Here is a 17,710-nt window from a genome sequence, read left to right as displayed (position 1 = left end):
GCTTAGTTTTAAAAGAAATCTGGACTGATGCCTGATGCAATTCTCTGAGAGGAGGTACACCTCAAAGGGACAGCACTCAGGAAGAGGCAGATGTTATTACAGTGGTACCTCGGGTTAGATACGCCTCAGGTTACAGACTCAGCTAACCCAGAAATAGTACCTCGGGTTAAGAACTTTGCTTCAGGATGAGAACAGAAATCGTGCTCCGGCGGTGCGGCAGCAGCGGGAGGCCCCATTAGCTAAAGTGGTGCTTCAGGTTAAGAACAGTTTCAGGTTAAGAATGGACCTCCAGAACGAATTAAGTTCTTAACCTGAGGTACCACTGTATTAACTTTGGACCTTTTCGTAACAGGCACGATCACTCTGCTTCCCGGCTTAAGCATTCGGAAGGAATACAGGGCCAATTCAGCTCCAAGGGGGTGCAGAATAGTCCTTATAATCAATTTATTCGGGAATATTTGCAGGGGACTTTATTTCCAAGTGTAATCAAATGTGCAGCCAAACAGCCCATTCTTCAGGGGGAATCTACTGGTTCCCACTTTCCTTTTAGTTGATTCACAATCCCCTCTTCACTTTCCTGCTGTGTTTTTGTATTGTAAATTACCCTGCGATATTAAAATATACATTTCAGGTGACAAAGGCCAGGTGTATCTGCTTGCCGCCCCCAGCCGACACTCTTATGTTAGTGGAGTGGGTTTATGCAACATAAAGTGAGAAGGAAGTGTTAAGGGCAAATTTTGTTCATGGGCTAGTGAGAAGATGGCACAAATGTATTTTAACTGCTGTTTGGCTCTGGTGCATGCTTATTATTGTGAGAGAAATTCTCAAAGGAAAAGCACCAAGACTTTGGAACTCCCTATCAGTATCAGACAGGCACCTTTATTATACTTTTTGATACCTGCTTAAAATATTTTTGTTTAGGCAGGCCTATTCAGACATATAGAACTTACATGTGTTTTAGTCTGTTTTTAGCGTATTGGGGGGCGGGGGGCGGTTCCCCTTGAATAGTCTGAGGGTAGTCCCCCCCCCAAGATCTTTATTGAAACTTAACATATATACATAACTAAAATTCCCAATGATTCCCTCACATAAAATATAGTATCTAAATTACAACAGCTGCATAATTATACACTTAATTATAAAACCCACCACCCACCCTCTACTTCCCTCCACAGCAATTCGACTTCTTTATATTTCTTTCTACCTTTTCTCCCTTGCATTCTATAATAAATTATTTCTGTTAAATTCTGATTTTTCCTTCTTTCTTTATTGGTTTTGTTACTGCTTACATTTTTTATTCTAAGCCTATTAGCACGTCATTTTTAGAATATTTTGACATACAATCTTCAAAATACTTCCACTCCATTCTTAACTTTTGATTTGATTGATATCTTATAATTTTTAGCGTACTGTTGATTTTAATTAGCTTTTGAAATGTTTTTAATCTGTTTTTTATCATATTTGATAAATGAAACGTTTTATTTAGGGAAGTTTTTAATATTTAATGCTGTACAGTGGTACCTCAGGTTACATACGCTTCAGGTTACACACTCCCCTAATCCAGAAATAGTGCTTCAGGTTAAGAACTTTGCTTCAGGATAAGACAGAAATCGGGCTTTGGCGGCACGGTGGCAGCAGGAGGCCCCATTAGCTCAAGTGGTGCTTCAGGTTAAGAACAGTTTCAGGTTAAGAACAGACCTCCGGAACGAATTAAGTACTTAACCTGAGGTACCACTGTATTGTTTTTAACACTTGATTGGGAGCCGCCCAGAGTGGCTGGGGAATAAATAATAAATAATTATAATTATTATTTATTATTATTTTGGAGTTGCTTTGTGTAAATTGTTTTATGTAGTACCGTCAAGTGGGTTTTGTTACATAAAAAGGCCAACATGTGGTCTTTGGCTTTTTACAAATGAGCTAACACCTTTTGTTAATTATAAGTTACCTTGCATTTATATTTAACTTAATCAATTAACTAAAGGGATGCTTATTATTCACAAAATGGCTTATAATCATCTGAACGCGGCCCGCCACGTAAACGCGTGAGAGAAACTTAACCCAGGGTTGAGAAACTTCACCTGCTCCATTTCTAACCTACAGAGAGGATGTTATAAGCGGAGTGGGCAGGGGCAGCGCCAACCCCGCCTTCCTTCCCCTCAAGAGTTCTCACGACCACCCGCCTCACACGGTCAAAAGCATTTTCGACGGTTCTGGCAAACTGCGGTTGGAGGTGATCAGGAGACGCGGAGCTGAGGGGGAGGAATTCGCGCGAGGTAGCTGCGCGTGAGGGAGCGCGAGAAGAAACTCGCTCGCGCTCAGCTACCGTGACGTCTGGAGAACACTCGGCAGCAGAGGGCAGGCGCACGTTTCCAGGAGCTCGCCCCTACCCTCGCGAGGAGGGGCTTTAGGATGGGGCGGGAGAGGGAGAGAGAGAGGCGAGATGGGGGGGGGGGGAGGAGAGAGAGAGAGAGAGAAACTGGTGCGCACATGCGCGCAGCGTGGGAAGTCGGTTTCGTTGCTGGGGATCTGGCACAGGAGGCGGGGCGGCGGCGGCGGCCGAAGTTGTGGTGCTGGGCTCTGCCTTCCTCCCTGGGCGGCTGCGCGCGGGGTGAATTGGGAGGCTGTGTCTCGCTGCTTGTCTCCGGCCCGCGTCTCTTATTCTGAGGGGCCTCAAGTGAAGAAGCGGAGCTGCCGGGCGCGCGCCTCCTCCTCCTCTCTGTTTAGGCTGAGCCCCGTCCGGTGCTGCTTTCAGTAGGAACGCGAAGGTGAGACGCCCTTTTTCTGACTTAGCCCTGAAGCCGCTCAACAGGTCTCCGAGAGAGAGAGGCGGGCGGGGGGAGGCGCGTTGGAAGTTGGCCCCCAAAGTTAGTCGCCCAGCCCTTCTCCCGTGTGTGCGTTTGGGCTCTTGTGGGAGCCGAGACCCCTTTGCTGAGGCGTCTGGTTGGGGGGAGTGTGCCGGGGAGGAGGTGGCGCTGCTCCTCTTACATGTTGTCTTCCTCAGCCTCTTCCTCCTTCCCCCTCCCCTCTGCGTGTGTGTGTGAACTTTTGTCTCCGTGTCTGGCTGGTTACTTCTCGAGACCTTTCCCACCCCCGCCTTTCCTCCGTGCTTTCTCTTCCTGCCTGTTTATATCTCCTGTCTCTCTCTGTGTACGTGCCTGAGTAGAAACTGAAGAGGCAGTCTTGTTTGTTGACATTTATTCTCTCCCCCCTCCCCCTTTTACGCTCTTTTGCGTTAATCCTCAGGTATTTGCAGTTTGTGTGTAACCCGCGTCTTGGGCTGCTTCCTCAAAGGACCCCTTTTGCCATCCCTGTCTTTTGGGTTTCCTTTAGGTGCAGCTATTTCCATTGTTGGCTCACACACGTTCTATTTCGGTGTGTCCTGTGCTTAATCCGGCCCCCTTTTCGCAACCTGCTGGAAGTCCCATGTTTGGGGAGTTGGCCTTGTAAAGCCATTAGTCTCTGCCGGCATGGAGGGCGTTTGCAGGAAGGATTACCTTGTGTACCGGCAACACGCTATCTATTCCGAATTACGTGCTGGGTGGGTTAATGTTGCGATACCATTTGGAACCTCTGATCGAGAAAGTGGGGTTTTTGAAGTATTTTGCAGATAAAGCTGTCTTGTCTCCGTGAATGTATCTCGGGACTGTAATAAGTATTAAAACGCCAAGCTCTGAGTCTGCACCCCACCCATCACAATTTCTTTGTTTTGGTCAATCTTGAAAGAAAGTTGGAACTGTATATAGGACATATGGCAATGTATATTAGCATATTGCCCAGCAAAAGTAGAAAAGAGAAGAGATGTTTTTGCTTTTGCTGAACATTAAGTGATATATTTTGTGTTTTTTCAGCCAATATTTCAGAAAACTTTTGTAGGATTTTAGAAAAGGGGGAAAATAAATATCTGAAATATGCCATTTCTGTGGTGCTGTATTGATTGCCCCAGTTGGGATGACAACATATGTTGACAATTCAATTTGAAAATGCTAAGTTGAATTAAGTAGTTGAACCTTAGTATAAAAGGAACACGGAAAGAGTTCCACAAATTTTGGAGCCGGTGAGCTTCAGATTTCTCACTTCCTGTTCTACAGAGGAAGTTGTATTCTCAAATGTAAATGCAGGTGAGGATTATATGAGATCACTTTCTTTTTAATTAAAAATAAAAAACCACTTAAAGGCTATAGTATATTCTTAAATAATATGCAGTGTCTGGTTATCAAATGCAAAATAATCTTGTTCAAATACAGTAGTTTGAACTGAAGAAAGCAACAGTAGTGTTGCCCCTAGAAACATTTTCTGCAGTAAACACTGTTAAAAAAGGCTTGCTAGTCAACGTGTTTGTTTGTTTTTAAAAAGATTGCAAACCATTTGTTGAATTTATTTCCTGCCCTTCATCATAAATGATCTGAGTGGGTAACAATGTAAACAACAATAAAGCATAAAAATCCAGTTAAGCATAAATAATACTATAATCACTTGCACTTAAACAAGAACACTGATAACTGTTTCACTATGCAGGCTGTAGATGTACATACTCAGAAGGCTTGTGGAAGAGAAAGGTTTTCAACGGGCACTGATCACTTAAGAGTTCTTATTTGAAGCAGGTGACCTGAAAACATGATTCTATCATTGCTAACATATTGCTCGGCTAATGTCACTTAAAGTTACGGGGCAGAGTTCAGCCACAAGCCAACCAAAGGGGAACTACCTTAATGTTAGGGCATGTGTGTTCCATGTAAAGGTCCTAGATTTAGCTGCTGGTGCCTCCAAATAGGGCTGAAACTCTGATGAGTTGTTGCCAGCAAGATAGACCAATAGACTAGCACAATATAAGGCTATTTCCTATATTCCGCTGGTCAAAGTTAAGCACTTCTAAGTTGCATTGTTTGCAGTGGGACAGACATCAGCACATAAATCTAATTGATGTCAGTGACTTAAAATGCTTAATAGGTCATATACATACATGGTTTGTGTTGTATTAGAGTGGTGGTTTTATTGGTGTGTTATTTATATTGTATTTTTAATGTTTATTCGCCTTAAGTAGCAATGAGTGGAAAGGCAGCTGTTAAATATTGAAGATACATAAATGCAAAACAGTTGTTTTGCTTATGTCTTTCTGAATTGCTGTTAGACTTCTCTAGGCTGGGTAATAGGATGGTGTAGGTGTGGGTAGCTTGCTTTTAATGGTAAATAAAGATTGTTCATGCTCAAAATATAAGACCTATGGTAGGAATCAACCTTGGAAGAAACTGTTAATTCTGGGGGGAAATAAGTGGTTTTCCTTTTAATCTTTTTCCATAGTGGTGAGATAACTTTTTTGAGGCTAGAAGATGAATTCTAAATTTGGTTTCTTGGTTAGCAACAGTAGAATTAAGTGAGACCTTTAGAGTTAATGAGCTAAGACGTGATCAGCTAGGCTTTTTTCTCCTGCTGGGTGGTCGATAAGTCATTCTTGAGCTAGTAGTATTAAGGATCTGCTTTGGCCATTGAATCAACCTATTCTATCCTGTCATTTAAAGCTTAAAAGGGCACCAGCTAGCAACAAGTCAATCTGGTTCAAATTTCTAGTATGCTCCATCCTGTGGGCCCAGTGTGTTACAATATTTATAAAAGATTAAAATTAAAACCTGCCTATCTTCTGGCTTAGCCCTAGCCAGCCAAAGTGGGCCTAAACAGAAACTTGGCATCATTTTTTGTTTATTTTCAATTAACCTTTGATCGCGTCACAATTTAATTTTTATATTCTTATTCTATTTATATTCCTTTCAGTGGTTGTAGGTATAGATTATCACTAATATGGCATATTTGTATTGCCTGTCCCTCAGAATCTGCTTTCTTTATGCAAATATTTGGGGAAGGTGTACTTCATTGTGTGACTATCTAAACAGGTGGGCATTGGCTAAAGGAATTTTTATTAAGGTGTGTAATTAATCTATCACCATTGTCTCAAAAAATCCATACTATAGAAGTATGAATTTAAGCTTCCCTTTAAAACTTTAAAGGCAACAAGAAGAAAGGCAGAATTGTGTTCAATATTTTTTTCATCAAAGTTCACAACAAATTGAATCTACAGGTCAGCCCTGGATGTAAAATAGTTAAAAAAATGTTTGAAATGAAAAACAAGTCTTGGATAATTAAAGAAGCACAGATCATATAGGAAATAAACTTCATCATGAATTTAAGAGTTGGAGCCTTGCAAACGTAATGGTATGCTTAGAAATCAATTCATGTAGATGTGCTATAACAGTTTTAAATAAATTAATGTGAACTTAATACCACTTGCTAGTTATTACAAATACAAAATCTGTTTCTGATTATTTTTACTGTGAATCATTGCCTGAATATGCTTAAATTTCTGGATTAGAGCAATTTTATAGTGACTATTAAGTATCTTACCTGGGTGAAACTTCAGAGAGGTAAGCAGATGCTTTTGAAATATGTGGCTTTCCTTTTGATTGCTGAACTTTGTAAACACTAAGAACACACTCCAGCTGAAACGAAGTACTTTGTCCCATTAATTTCAACAGGAGAATTAAATATGTGCTTAAATCTCTCCCACTAAAATCAGTGAGACTTAAAAGTACTTAACTTTGCTTGGATTGCACACAAGTGAGTTTAAGCTGAGCCACTTATTCCATGTTTTAACACCATTATTACTTTTTTGTATGTATCCATTCCACAGACAACAGTGTAATACTGATAGCAATAGCAGTTATAGTCTGAAATGAATCTACAAGACATGGTGAAATAGTGATGGATTAATTCCTCAGTTTGATTTGGAATTGAAAACTGGCAATATCACTATAATAAATATAAGCACTTATAAGCCAAAAAAGGCTTCTAATACATCAGTAAAACTATCTGATTATAGAATGAGAAGTAAGGAGCTGGAACAGAGCATCGGTTCAGTCTGAAGCATGCTGCTGTGCCAAGGAAAATATTCCAAACTTGAAGAGGAACAATCACTTACTTTGCTCATTAAAGCCATTGTGATGGTTCATTTAGTACACAAGATGCAATTAGATCTAACAGTTTTATCCAGTTTTCATACCCACCACCATTTATTTGTCAATGGAAGTCATTCTCATCCAGTAAAACACATATGATGAGATACAACTTTATTGCTGTAAAGGTAAAGGGACTCCTGACTATTAGGTCCAGTCGTGACCGACTCTGGGGTTGCGGCGCTCATCTCCCTTTATTGGCTGAGGGAGCAGGTGTACAGCTTCTGGGTCATGTGGCCAGCATGACTAAGCCACTTCTGGCAAACCAGAGCAGCACACAGAAATGCTGTTTACCTTCCCGCCAGAGCAGTACCTATTTATCTACTTGCACGTTTTGAACTGCTAGGTTGGCAGGAGCAGGGACCGAGCAACGGGAGCTCACCCCGTTGTGGGGATTCAAACCGCCGACCTTCTGATCGGCAAGTCCTAGGCTCTGTGGTTTAACCCACAGCGCCACCCTTGTCCCTTTATTACTGTAGCGGACAGCAATTCCATGTGTCTTGGTCAAGGTGAAACTTAGCCATCTTCTCTCAGTGTCCTGCTAACTGTTCCTTAGGCATTTATATCTCTGTTGTATATACTGCAGTAGTTCAGTCTCAACCACCTGGTTGAAATACGAGTGTGATTCTGAACCTGGTGCATGCTCAGTGTGTTGGATGACCCTGACTGATAGCTGCTGCATTTGAAGCATCTGTTACTACCTGTGTCTGCTTGATCACCTCCCCTTTTTAGGTTTGCTGTATTGCTAGTGAATGCATTATCAAAATTCAAAGAAAGGGGCAACTTGCAGATCTTGTTGCTGTCTTGCCACCAACTCTAAGCACCAAAACAGCAATGGCAATGCATTTAGTAGCGAGACAGCACACCGAAAGCAGATAGATGGTGACCTCTCACCAAAAGATTAATATTTTATGGTTCCAAATCTGTCATCTGGCAACTTAACACTGACCAGGGAATACTTGCATCACAAAATTCAAAGAAAGGGGCAACTTACAGATCTTGCTGCTGTCTTACCACCAACTCTAAGCACCCATTCCCAGTTACCAGTTGAAGTAAATTAGTAAAGGTAAAAGGTAAAGGACCCCTGGACGGTTAAGTCCAGTCAAAGGCGACTATGGGGTGCAACACTGATCTCAGGCCGAGGGAGCCCGTGTTTCTCCACAGACAGCTTTCCGGGTCATGTAGCCAACATGACTAAACCACTACTGGCACACGGAGGACTCTGACAAGTGCAGTGCAGTTGTCCAGCAGCCTCAGCAGAAACAATGAAAAGTAAAAACAATAATTTTAATAATTTTATTATTTATACCCTGCCCATCTGGCTGGATATCCCCAGCCACTCCGGGCAGTTTGCAGCATATAAAAACATAGTAAAAAATGAAGCATTAAAAACTTGCTGAAATGTTAGCTTTCGGGTCCAACTGGAATCAATAGAGATTACCCCTCCATTTATGAATCTCCACATCCTCTGATAAGACCTTCTTCATTTAACACCAATACATTAGATGAAGTTCTCAACAACTAGGAACAGAACTTTTCTTACTAGTTCCTCCCTTATTGGAGAAGCTGTAAGATCCACTTTTCCCCTCTTATTTTGTTATATAATGGAGGGCTGGTCTTTAGTAATAATGTTTGCTACTGACAACTGAATTTCTTGATTATTTATAAAACATATAGTAGGAGCCACATTGAACCTTAAATCTGGAACACAAATATTTTAAATAAATCTTGCTGGTCAAACTCTGTACTTAACTGACTGGTGTCAGTCTGGTTAAACATTTTGTAGGGAAGTAAACTTGCATGTACATTATTTGCTAGTTTAAGTTATTGCCTATCAGTGTAATTAGTTGTTGATGTATGTGACTACTTAACTGGACTCTGGTATATTGACTTGTTAAAGCTTATCTTGTGAATTTCTTACCATGCTGTGGTTCTTCAGTTAGCTGAGCGCTCACAAGGCAGGCACACCTTGTTGCCTCACACCCTCTACCCTGTGGCAGGAGGCATCCCATCAGTTTTTAGCAGATATTCATGACAAGCCCAACTTTTGGGGACCTGAGGTGTAGTGAAGAATTTGCAGGGAGCCTATAAATACTGTAATTCAAATTTGGAAGGGAACTGCAATTCCAATTTGGAATGAAGGGTTATGAGCATGACTCTGACACAGATTCTGAATCCAATCAACATTTTGAAATGTATTTTATAAAGCCCCACATTGCACCGTCAATCAATTTGCAGTTTGGATCCCTCTGCATTTCTGAACGTGCAGGTAACAGCAGTTAACAGGAGTGCCTTTTATCAATTTTAACTGGAATTCCAGCTGTTTGCATTCCTAAAGTTAGATCTGGACATGGTCATTCATTCCCAGGCCGGTTCCTGTTCGTTTGGATATACTGCACCTCGTGAGACTGCCTTTGAGGACAGACTTCAAACTACATTTGATCCAGAATGCTGTGCCAGGCTTGTTGTCTGGGGCTAGTAGGACTGATAATGCAATGCCAGTTATGTACCAACATCTCTGGACATCACTTTTGCCAACCTCAATTTCAAAATGCCCACTTTGGTCTTCAGAAACGTAAGCTGCCTGTGTTGGGCTGAGGTTCAGAGGAATTATTCTCCTCCAGCCTGAACCTGCTGAAGAACTTGGCTCTGCTTTCTAAGTCCTTGTGGTTTTCCACTGATGGTTTGTTTATTTGGGGATGAAGAGACAGGACTTTTTATTGCAATGTCCAAATTATGAAAGCGTCTTCCTAGGCAGGTTTCTGGCTCCTTCACTGCCTGCTTTTAAAGTGCACATTTAAGCCAGTTTTATTTCAGTGGGCATATTTTAATTAGGTCCTTTTAAGATTTATGTTGCTGATATTTTGCTATTTGCTATACCCTTTATTGGATTTCAGTTTAATTAGATATTAAATTGTATTGGCTGCTTTGAATTTATATTGCACAGAATAGGGTGTCATTTTTAACAAATGTATTTCATATTCATGGGCAAAGAAAGCATTCTACAATGGAACATAGGGGCAGGGATGAGCAGAATTCATGCTTTCAGGAACTACAGTGGTACCTCTGGTTACAAACTTAATTCGTTCCGGAGGTCCGTTCTTAACATGAAGCACCACTTTAACTAATGGGGCCTCCCGCTGCTGCCGCACCACCGCTGCGTGATTTCTCTTCTCATCCTGAAGCAAAGCTCTTAACCCGAGGTACTATTTCTGGGTTAGCAGAGTCTGTAACCTGAAGCATCCGTAACCTGAAGCGTATGTAACCCTAGGTACCACTGTACTTTGATTGTAGACACCTGGAGCAGTATCCAACTAATGGGTCCTCTCTGTGCAAGGACTCTCATGTGCAACAGAACTCTCCCCCCCCCCCCCCGTTTTCCTTCTGCACCTTCCTCAAATTTGCTCCAGAGTGTGTGGGGAACCCCTAGAACACATGGGGCACACAGAGGAAGGAGAAAGTGAAGTTTTGCTGCACAAGTGGAAATCCTTGTGCTAACAGGCCATCTTTCTTAGCACTACTTTGAATACAATTCAAGTTGGCTACAAAACATTTAGAAATTTACCAATAGGTCCTGCTTTATCAGATGTATTCTGTGGGAGGCTCATGTGTCTGCTTGCTACATTGAATCTGAAGGATAATATTTTAGCTTGACAGTTCTTCTGTTATATGTATTGGGTGCAACCAATTCAATCTCTGTGTTGCCCTGATAATTTTCTCAAAATGCAAGGTACATCTTTAGTGGCAGATCATGCATTTTTTTTCAGCCTGCATGATTGGTTCTTCATATGAATTAAAGAGGGGACTTGCAATTGTCAATCAGACGGTACACTGCTTTGAAGCTGGGTCTTTCCACATACTGGAAAAAGTGTCACACTGGAGTGAACAAGAAAGATCCTGTACCTCAGCCTTCCATCATCTTCCATCATCCCTCATCATTAGCCATGCTTACTTGGACTGATGGGAATTAGAGCCCTTCAGGTTGGGGAAAACAGCAATGCATTGGTATATGTTGCTTTCCAATTCAATCAAAGCATTCATGCCACAAGTAAAGGCTGTTGTCATGCAGGATACCCTCTAAACCTGTGCAGCAATCAACTACAGTCAGTTTGTGCTATTGGGTGTCATGGCTTCTATCTCACATCCAGTGCCACATGAGGCTCCCTGTGTGGCTTCCCAAGTTGTGGCTTATACAGGCACCCAAACCAAGCTCCTTGGGAACATTGTGGCTGGTTTTGTTGTTCACATGATAGCAACTTGGATGACCATCTGTCAGGGGTGCTTTAGTTGAGATTCCTACATTACAGGACTAGAGGTTGGACTAGATGAGACCTTTGGGGTCCCTTCCAGCTCTACGATTCTAAGTTAGACTTGGTGCAGTGGACATACTTTTCCAGTTAATATATCATAGGTCTTGTGACGTCTTATTGGACTGAGGAGCCTAATTTAAGAACACTGCATGTAGGGTCTCTAGGATCTTATTTATTAGGGTAAATTCTAATACATGAGGATTCAACAACAGACATTCACTTATTTTATGCTATCTAAATTTAAAGAAAAAGTTACGAAGGACTATTAACAGGCTAAAACTGATACACCCCATGAGGTGTGCATTATATGTTCCACTAATCTACTTCAACAAAATTTTAACTTTCACTTAGGTCACATGTGAATTCTGAGCTTGATTTTGGGTTGGGGGGTTGTGTGTGTGTGTGTGTGTAAGAGAGAAAGGGGGACAGGTTAGGGAGAGAGATGTTTTATAAGAATGCTGTCAAAGAGAGAAATGTTTCCTGGGGATACATCATAAAATTTAATTAATTAATACTTTGGTGTTGATCAGTTTGTCTGGTGGTATATCTATTCATTATACTACTGATATCATTAAACAATGCATTTTTAGAAAAAAAAATAACAGAAAATGTTAGGTGTAATTTTCATTACAGAAAAGTTTCCAATTCTGAAAATATGTCATTTGAGTATGTTGCAGTTGCCATTAGACCAAGAAAACCTCACCCTTCTCAAGTTCCTGAGTAGGGCAAGGACTCACTCTGATGTTGTGCTAGGCCCATGGGAAAGAGTTTCCTTCCTTCTGCTCAACTCAGAGCTAGTGAGCAGTTTGTCTTTGCCATGCTGGCCTCAGAAGGTCTTGTTCCCTCTTGGGCCAGATCTTCTCTTTGATGTTACATTGAACTTTAGAGTTGCCTAGTACTCTTTCCAGCTCATTGTGGGAACAAGGCCCGCCTTTCCTTGCCAGCTCTGAACTGGGTAATGCAAGTGGGGCCTCATCCTTTCAGCCATGCTGGACTGCAGAGTTCAAACATAACTTCAAAAACATCTGTTCCTTCTCTGCTTGGGAGTGTCTTTGGTGAGTTCAGGTTTTGGCTGACCTTGCTGAAATCCTTAACTGATAGGTTCATATACCTTTTCGTAGGTAAGGTAATACATATATGATTCTAGAAAGATCACAAAGAGAAACACAGAACTGCTTATTTTTCTGAAGTCAGATAGACTTCACTGAATCTCCTACTTCTTAACAAATGCCTCTAATTGCCTTTACTGGCTGTGCTAAGACCTAAAACTTCCACTGAACTAAACGATAGACTTAAAAAGTAAGAAAAGGCTGTGTTTTTCATTTCTCAGTTTAACCTTCTCTTCAGCTGATAATGCAGCATTCCTAAAACCACACTTAGAAGTCTTATCTTAATTCCAGCCAAATGGTAAACATAAATGACATAGCTATGTATCATTCTGGTAGGTATGTCAAAACTGGCTTCCCATGTGCAGTTGAAGCAATGACGGCACTGGAAACTCCCATGTTATAAAGAGAATTCTGCTTCATCTAGTGCACTGAAAAATGTGGTATGTCATGAGAGAAATAGTTGTCTCTGAAGCTTGCGAAATCTGATGTGATTGCGCTCTCAAAGTTCTAGTAAGTGTAAAATGAATGGAATGAAACTAAAGTGATGACTAACAATAACCACTCCTGCCTGAAACGGGAGTAGCCGAATCCTACTGTTCCAAGCTGACATCATCAACTGATTGATGGTCTCTTTCTTGTAAAACCCTAAAATATTCAGGAATGTCCCAGGTTATAAATTGCTTTTTGATCCTCTTAACAATTGTATTAGTCTCTTGAGTTGAAAAGTGGTTCATAATTCCTATTTCATTTATCCTAAGAATAGTCCTGTGAATTATTATTTTTATAATACTTTATTAATTTTCCATTTTATATCATTTAAATATAATATTATTTTTTCACACTATTATTTGCTCATATGAGCTAATCAACTTCCCTCCTTCCCGCCTCATGGTTACCATAATTCATTTCTATGTCATAACATTTGTTTACATTTCATCCATTACTATTGCCCCATTTTTAAATTTGTTGTTGTTGTTTAGTCGTGTCCGTCTCTTAAGGTATAAATTGAAAATTTTACAAGTCTTCTTAAGTCAGTCCTGCTAGGGTTGTTAATTGGTTGCAGTTGTTCTTCAAATATTGTATAAATTTACCCCAGTCTTTTTGGAAAGTTTGATCACGTTGGTTTCGGATTTTCCTGGTCAGCTTCGCCAGCTCTGTGTTTTCCATCATCTTCGTCTGCCACTCTTCAATCATTGGTAATTCCTTTTGCTTCCATTTTGGGTCTAGCAAAGTCCTCGCTGCCGTTGTTGCATATCTAAACAGTTTTTGGTCTTTCTTTGGAATTTCTTCAGCTACTATACCCAATAAGAATGCTTCTGGTTTTTTGACAAATATACTTTTGTACATTTTCTTTAACTCATTATTTATCATTTCCCAGAAAACCTTTCCTTTACTACATGTCCACCACATATGATAGAAATTCCCTTCCTTTTCTTTACATTTCCAACATTTCTTCTCTTTTGTCTTATTTATTTTAGCAAGTTTAGTTGGTGTTAAATACCACCTATACATCATTTTCATAGTATTTTCTTTTAATGCTCTACAGGCAGTAAATTTTATTCCTTCATTCCATAACCTTTCCCATGCCTCTAACAAATAGTCCTGTGAATTACCCCATTACTTCCATTTTACAGATTACAAACTGAGGAGGAGGCTGTGTTCTCAAGGTCCATCAGGTGCTCCAATGGCTCAGATTTAATGCACTTCTGGGCTGTGATAGCCATGAGGCATTTGAGAATTATATAGGAAAATCTTACATATGATTGTAGTCTCAGTATATAATTTAACCTTCAACAGGGTGGGGAACCTTTATAAAATAAAATGCCTTAAACCTGGCCCAGCAGCATATAGTTGCCCCAACGCCCATGCAGTTGTTTCAACAAAATTGTCACAATCTGGCTGCTGCATTTTGCACTAACTGCAACTTCTAGTCAAGAGTTAACACACATAAGAGTGCATTGCAATAATCCAATCTTGAGATTGCACTGCATATATCACTGTAGCCATTTGTGGCATATCGGCCAAAGCTAGTAGAAAGCACTCCTAGCCACTGAAGACACTTGGCCTCCACCATCAGCAATCGAGAAGTACTCTTAGCCTAACAGCCTGCTTCTTCAGATGTAGTTCAACTCCATCCTGAACATGCAGTTGATCAGACCTAGGAACTATTCACACATAGGACTTTGATCTTACTAGGAGTGAGGGTTTTTTTTATTCACCACTCCAGCCCACCTCTTAAGTCCAGGTACTGGCCAAGGACTTGTGCAGTAATACATGATTCAGATGTTACAGAGAAATAGAGATGTGTGTCATCAGCATACTGATGACTCTGTGTCTGTGACCCAGATCACCTAATTACTGCACCCAGCTGCTTCATCTAGAAGTTAAATAGCATTTGGGGAAGGGGCACTGCAGCATCCTACAACAAAATTGCGAAGGAGCTGAAAGGCAGTCATCCAGTGCGTTGTTGTTTAGTTGTTTAGTCATGTCCGACTCTTCGTGACCCCATGGACTCCAGGCACTTCTGTCTTCCACTTCTTCCCGCAGTTTGGTCATACTCATGCTGGTAGCTTCAAGAACACAATCCAACCGTCTTGTCCTCTGTCGTCTCCTTCTCCTTGTGATCTTTCCCAACATCAGGGTCTTTTCCAGGGAGTCTTCTCTTCTCATGAGGTGGCCAAAGTAACTGGAGCCTCAGCTTCACGATCTGTCCTTCCAGTGAGCACTCAGAGTTGATTTCCTTAAGAATGGATAGGTTTGATCTTCTTGCAGTCCATGGGACTCTCCAATGCTTACTCTCTGGAAATGATCACAGAAGTAGTGGGACCTCCTATACTGTGTCCCCAACTTGCAGAGGTAATCCAGGAGGATTCCCTGGTTCATGCTATTGAAAGCTGCAGCAAAAGTCAAGCAAGAGTAACAGAGTAGCACTCACTCATCCCCCCCCCCCAAGACAGTGGTTCTTAAGGGGTGTGGTGCACCACACAGGTGTGGCAGGAGAGGATAGCAAGTGTGGTAGGAATATTCAAGGACAATCAAAGAAGCTTTTAAACATTTCAGTACAGTATAGTTAGTATTTATTTTTTTATTTAAAAAAATCTATGATCAGAAACAGTATCCATGCCTCTCTTCAAGAGCATGGGCTATTATTCTACAGTTCTCCACGACATATTGTGTATAGGGATTTTCAACTCTGACAATTATGAAAGATCAGAAAAGAGAAAGGCTTCTTTGTGGTGTTGAGGAGATGAGAGTGTTTATCTCACATTAGACCTAATATAAATGAGATTACCCAGCAAAAGCAAGCTCCCACCTCTCACTGAGTTTGTATAATACTTAAGGTACATATGTGAGAGGCTTGTTTATAATTATATTTTGAGAATGATTCATGTTCTTATGTAGCTGGTTCTTTTATACTTTCTCATGGTCATATTACAAAGTAGTTGTGTTCTATGTGTTTTAGCACTGCTACGAGTTGTTTCTTTTTGTTTTCCAATGCATTTCTTACCAATAAAAAATTCTGTGTGACACAAGCAAATTTTTATTCTGAAGGGGGGTGGGTTTCAGAGAAGCAATTGCCAGGAGCTAAGGAGCAGTTAACCATGATGTTGAACTGTGTTGGAAGAAGGTTTGGATCTGAAGTGTCTCTTGCATTTGTTCATAAAGAAGTTATCAATTCTCCCCCATCCCTGGTGTCCCATACTGTAACCACTCTTGGTAGCCCTTTGATCATCAAGTGGATTTTTGGAGGACATGAAAGGCTGTACCAAGAAATGGGGTATGAAAAGCCACTGTGTTCATGAATCACTGTGTGTTGTTGTTTGGAACAGTGTTTAAAATTCGCCATGTGCATTTTGTACCTGGCTATCGGCACTTGCAACCGAGTGAAGATGCCTAGGTTCCAGGATGGTGCCTGACGTCTCCACCTTCTGGAGGTGCATGCCTGGGGATGCTTGGATCTTGACTGTTTTCACACACTAGCAACACATCCTGTAGAATTCTATTCATTACATTTTATCTGCACAATCAGAATGAATTTCAGGAACCAAAAAGTCATATTGAAAAATACCACTTTTGAACCGACTGGCCCCAAAATGGCAACTAGGCATTCTATTTTGACAACTGTAACTCTGGTTTGGCACCTAGCTTATATATCTGAGTTTCTAACACTGCTTTGGAGCCAATCAAAATGGGTTTCACAATATTTGTAAGTGAGACCTATAACACTTAGTTGCATTTTCTAAGAGGTGGCATTGAAATTGTCATTTTACCTGTGCCAGGAGACTGATGTCTAATCCTCCAGGTTGTATTATTGATTGGTTGGAGAAACTAGAACTACTTTGTAGGTGGGTAGACTCTTTCCCCCCCTTTGTGAATAAGCTTCACAGGAAATGAATAGTGGGGATATCTTTTCATGGTGGTTGGAAGACCAGTAAATCAGCTGAACTGTTAAGCAGTCCACTCTTCAAGGTTTTCTAAAGTGCACACAGCATTAGTATAAGTGAACCTGATAGTTTACACTTTTAAATTAAATCTAGAATTATTATTATTTTTGCCTATCACATAAAGTGAATTTTCACCTGTCAGTATTAAGTGGTCTCAGATAACTGACATAAATAGAGCAAATAGTTTACGTGCTGTTCTTTAGAGGTTTTGACATCATTACTTCTACTTACTAGGAAGCTTTAGCCATCTGCCAACTGAGCTTGATACAGCTAGTAGGAAGATGTAGTACAGCTTTGCATATGAGTAATCATCTAATTTTCTGTTTAACAGGCTTAGGTTGCTAATCACTGTTACCTGACTTCAGTAGAAAAGAATCTGAGAAGACAGAGGAATGGTTGGTTGCGATTTCATGATTTAAGTTTTTTCTTTGCACAAGTTGCAGGCTAGCTGGCAGAGCTGTTGCTATGGAAACAAACAGTCAGCTCCTGAGAGTGCCAATGGAATGCTAATCTGGTATAAATGAGGAGTTCCAGCTGCTGCCCAAAGGTGGGAGACATGAGAGAGGAAATGAAGGGAATTAAATCATGTTCCATTATTTCAGTATATATCTACTCAATATTGATTGGCATCTTTTTCAGGATCTATCTACTCAATGTTGGCATCTTTTTATATGTGCTTCAAAGACTGCAGTAGCTAGAAATAAAATGCTTCCAATATAAATACAAAAATTAAAATCTTCTGTTAGTGTGGTCATTTCCCACCATCTACATATTTTAGATGTTTACTAGAAATTATGAAGTGACTTTGAACTAAATGTTGTTCTTAGCTAGTGCAACAATCA

General features: G+C 40.7%; 1 protein-coding gene and 1 long non-coding RNA gene across 5 annotated transcripts in view; one reads left to right on the top strand and one right to left on the bottom strand.

Annotated features, from left to right (window-relative positions):
* LOC309364822 overlaps positions 1-2,349 on the bottom strand; it is a 62,211-nt gene extending 59,862 nt beyond the window's left edge. Inside the window, exon 1 of the long non-coding RNA XR_014165885.1 lies at positions 2,102-2,349. This is a non-coding gene — a long non-coding RNA (uncharacterized lncRNA). The remainder of the gene's footprint in view (positions 1-2,101) is intronic.
* A 142-nt stretch (positions 2,350-2,491) lies between these two features.
* PALS1 (protein associated with LIN7 1, MAGUK p55 family member) overlaps positions 2,492-17,710 on the top strand; it is a 51,595-nt gene continuing 36,376 nt past the window's right edge. Inside the window, exons 1-3 of one of the 4 annotated variants that reach the window (XM_081901260.1) lie at positions 2,492-2,768; positions 16,704-16,769; positions 17,200-17,415. The gene's annotated coding sequence lies outside the window, so the exon portion shown is untranslated. The remainder of the gene's footprint in view (positions 2,769-16,703; positions 16,770-17,199; positions 17,416-17,710) is intronic. The other 3 variants (XM_081901261.1, XM_081901259.1, XM_081901262.1) reach the window with 3 other exon arrangements.

Source organism: Podarcis melisellensis (genome assembly GCF_964234715.1).
Source record: "Podarcis melisellensis genome assembly, chromosome: 1".
NCBI lineage: Eukaryota > Metazoa > Chordata > Lepidosauria > Squamata > Lacertidae > Podarcis > Podarcis melisellensis.
Note: the sequence above shows the minus strand (reverse complement) of the source record. Positions and strands in the feature narration are given on the sequence as shown.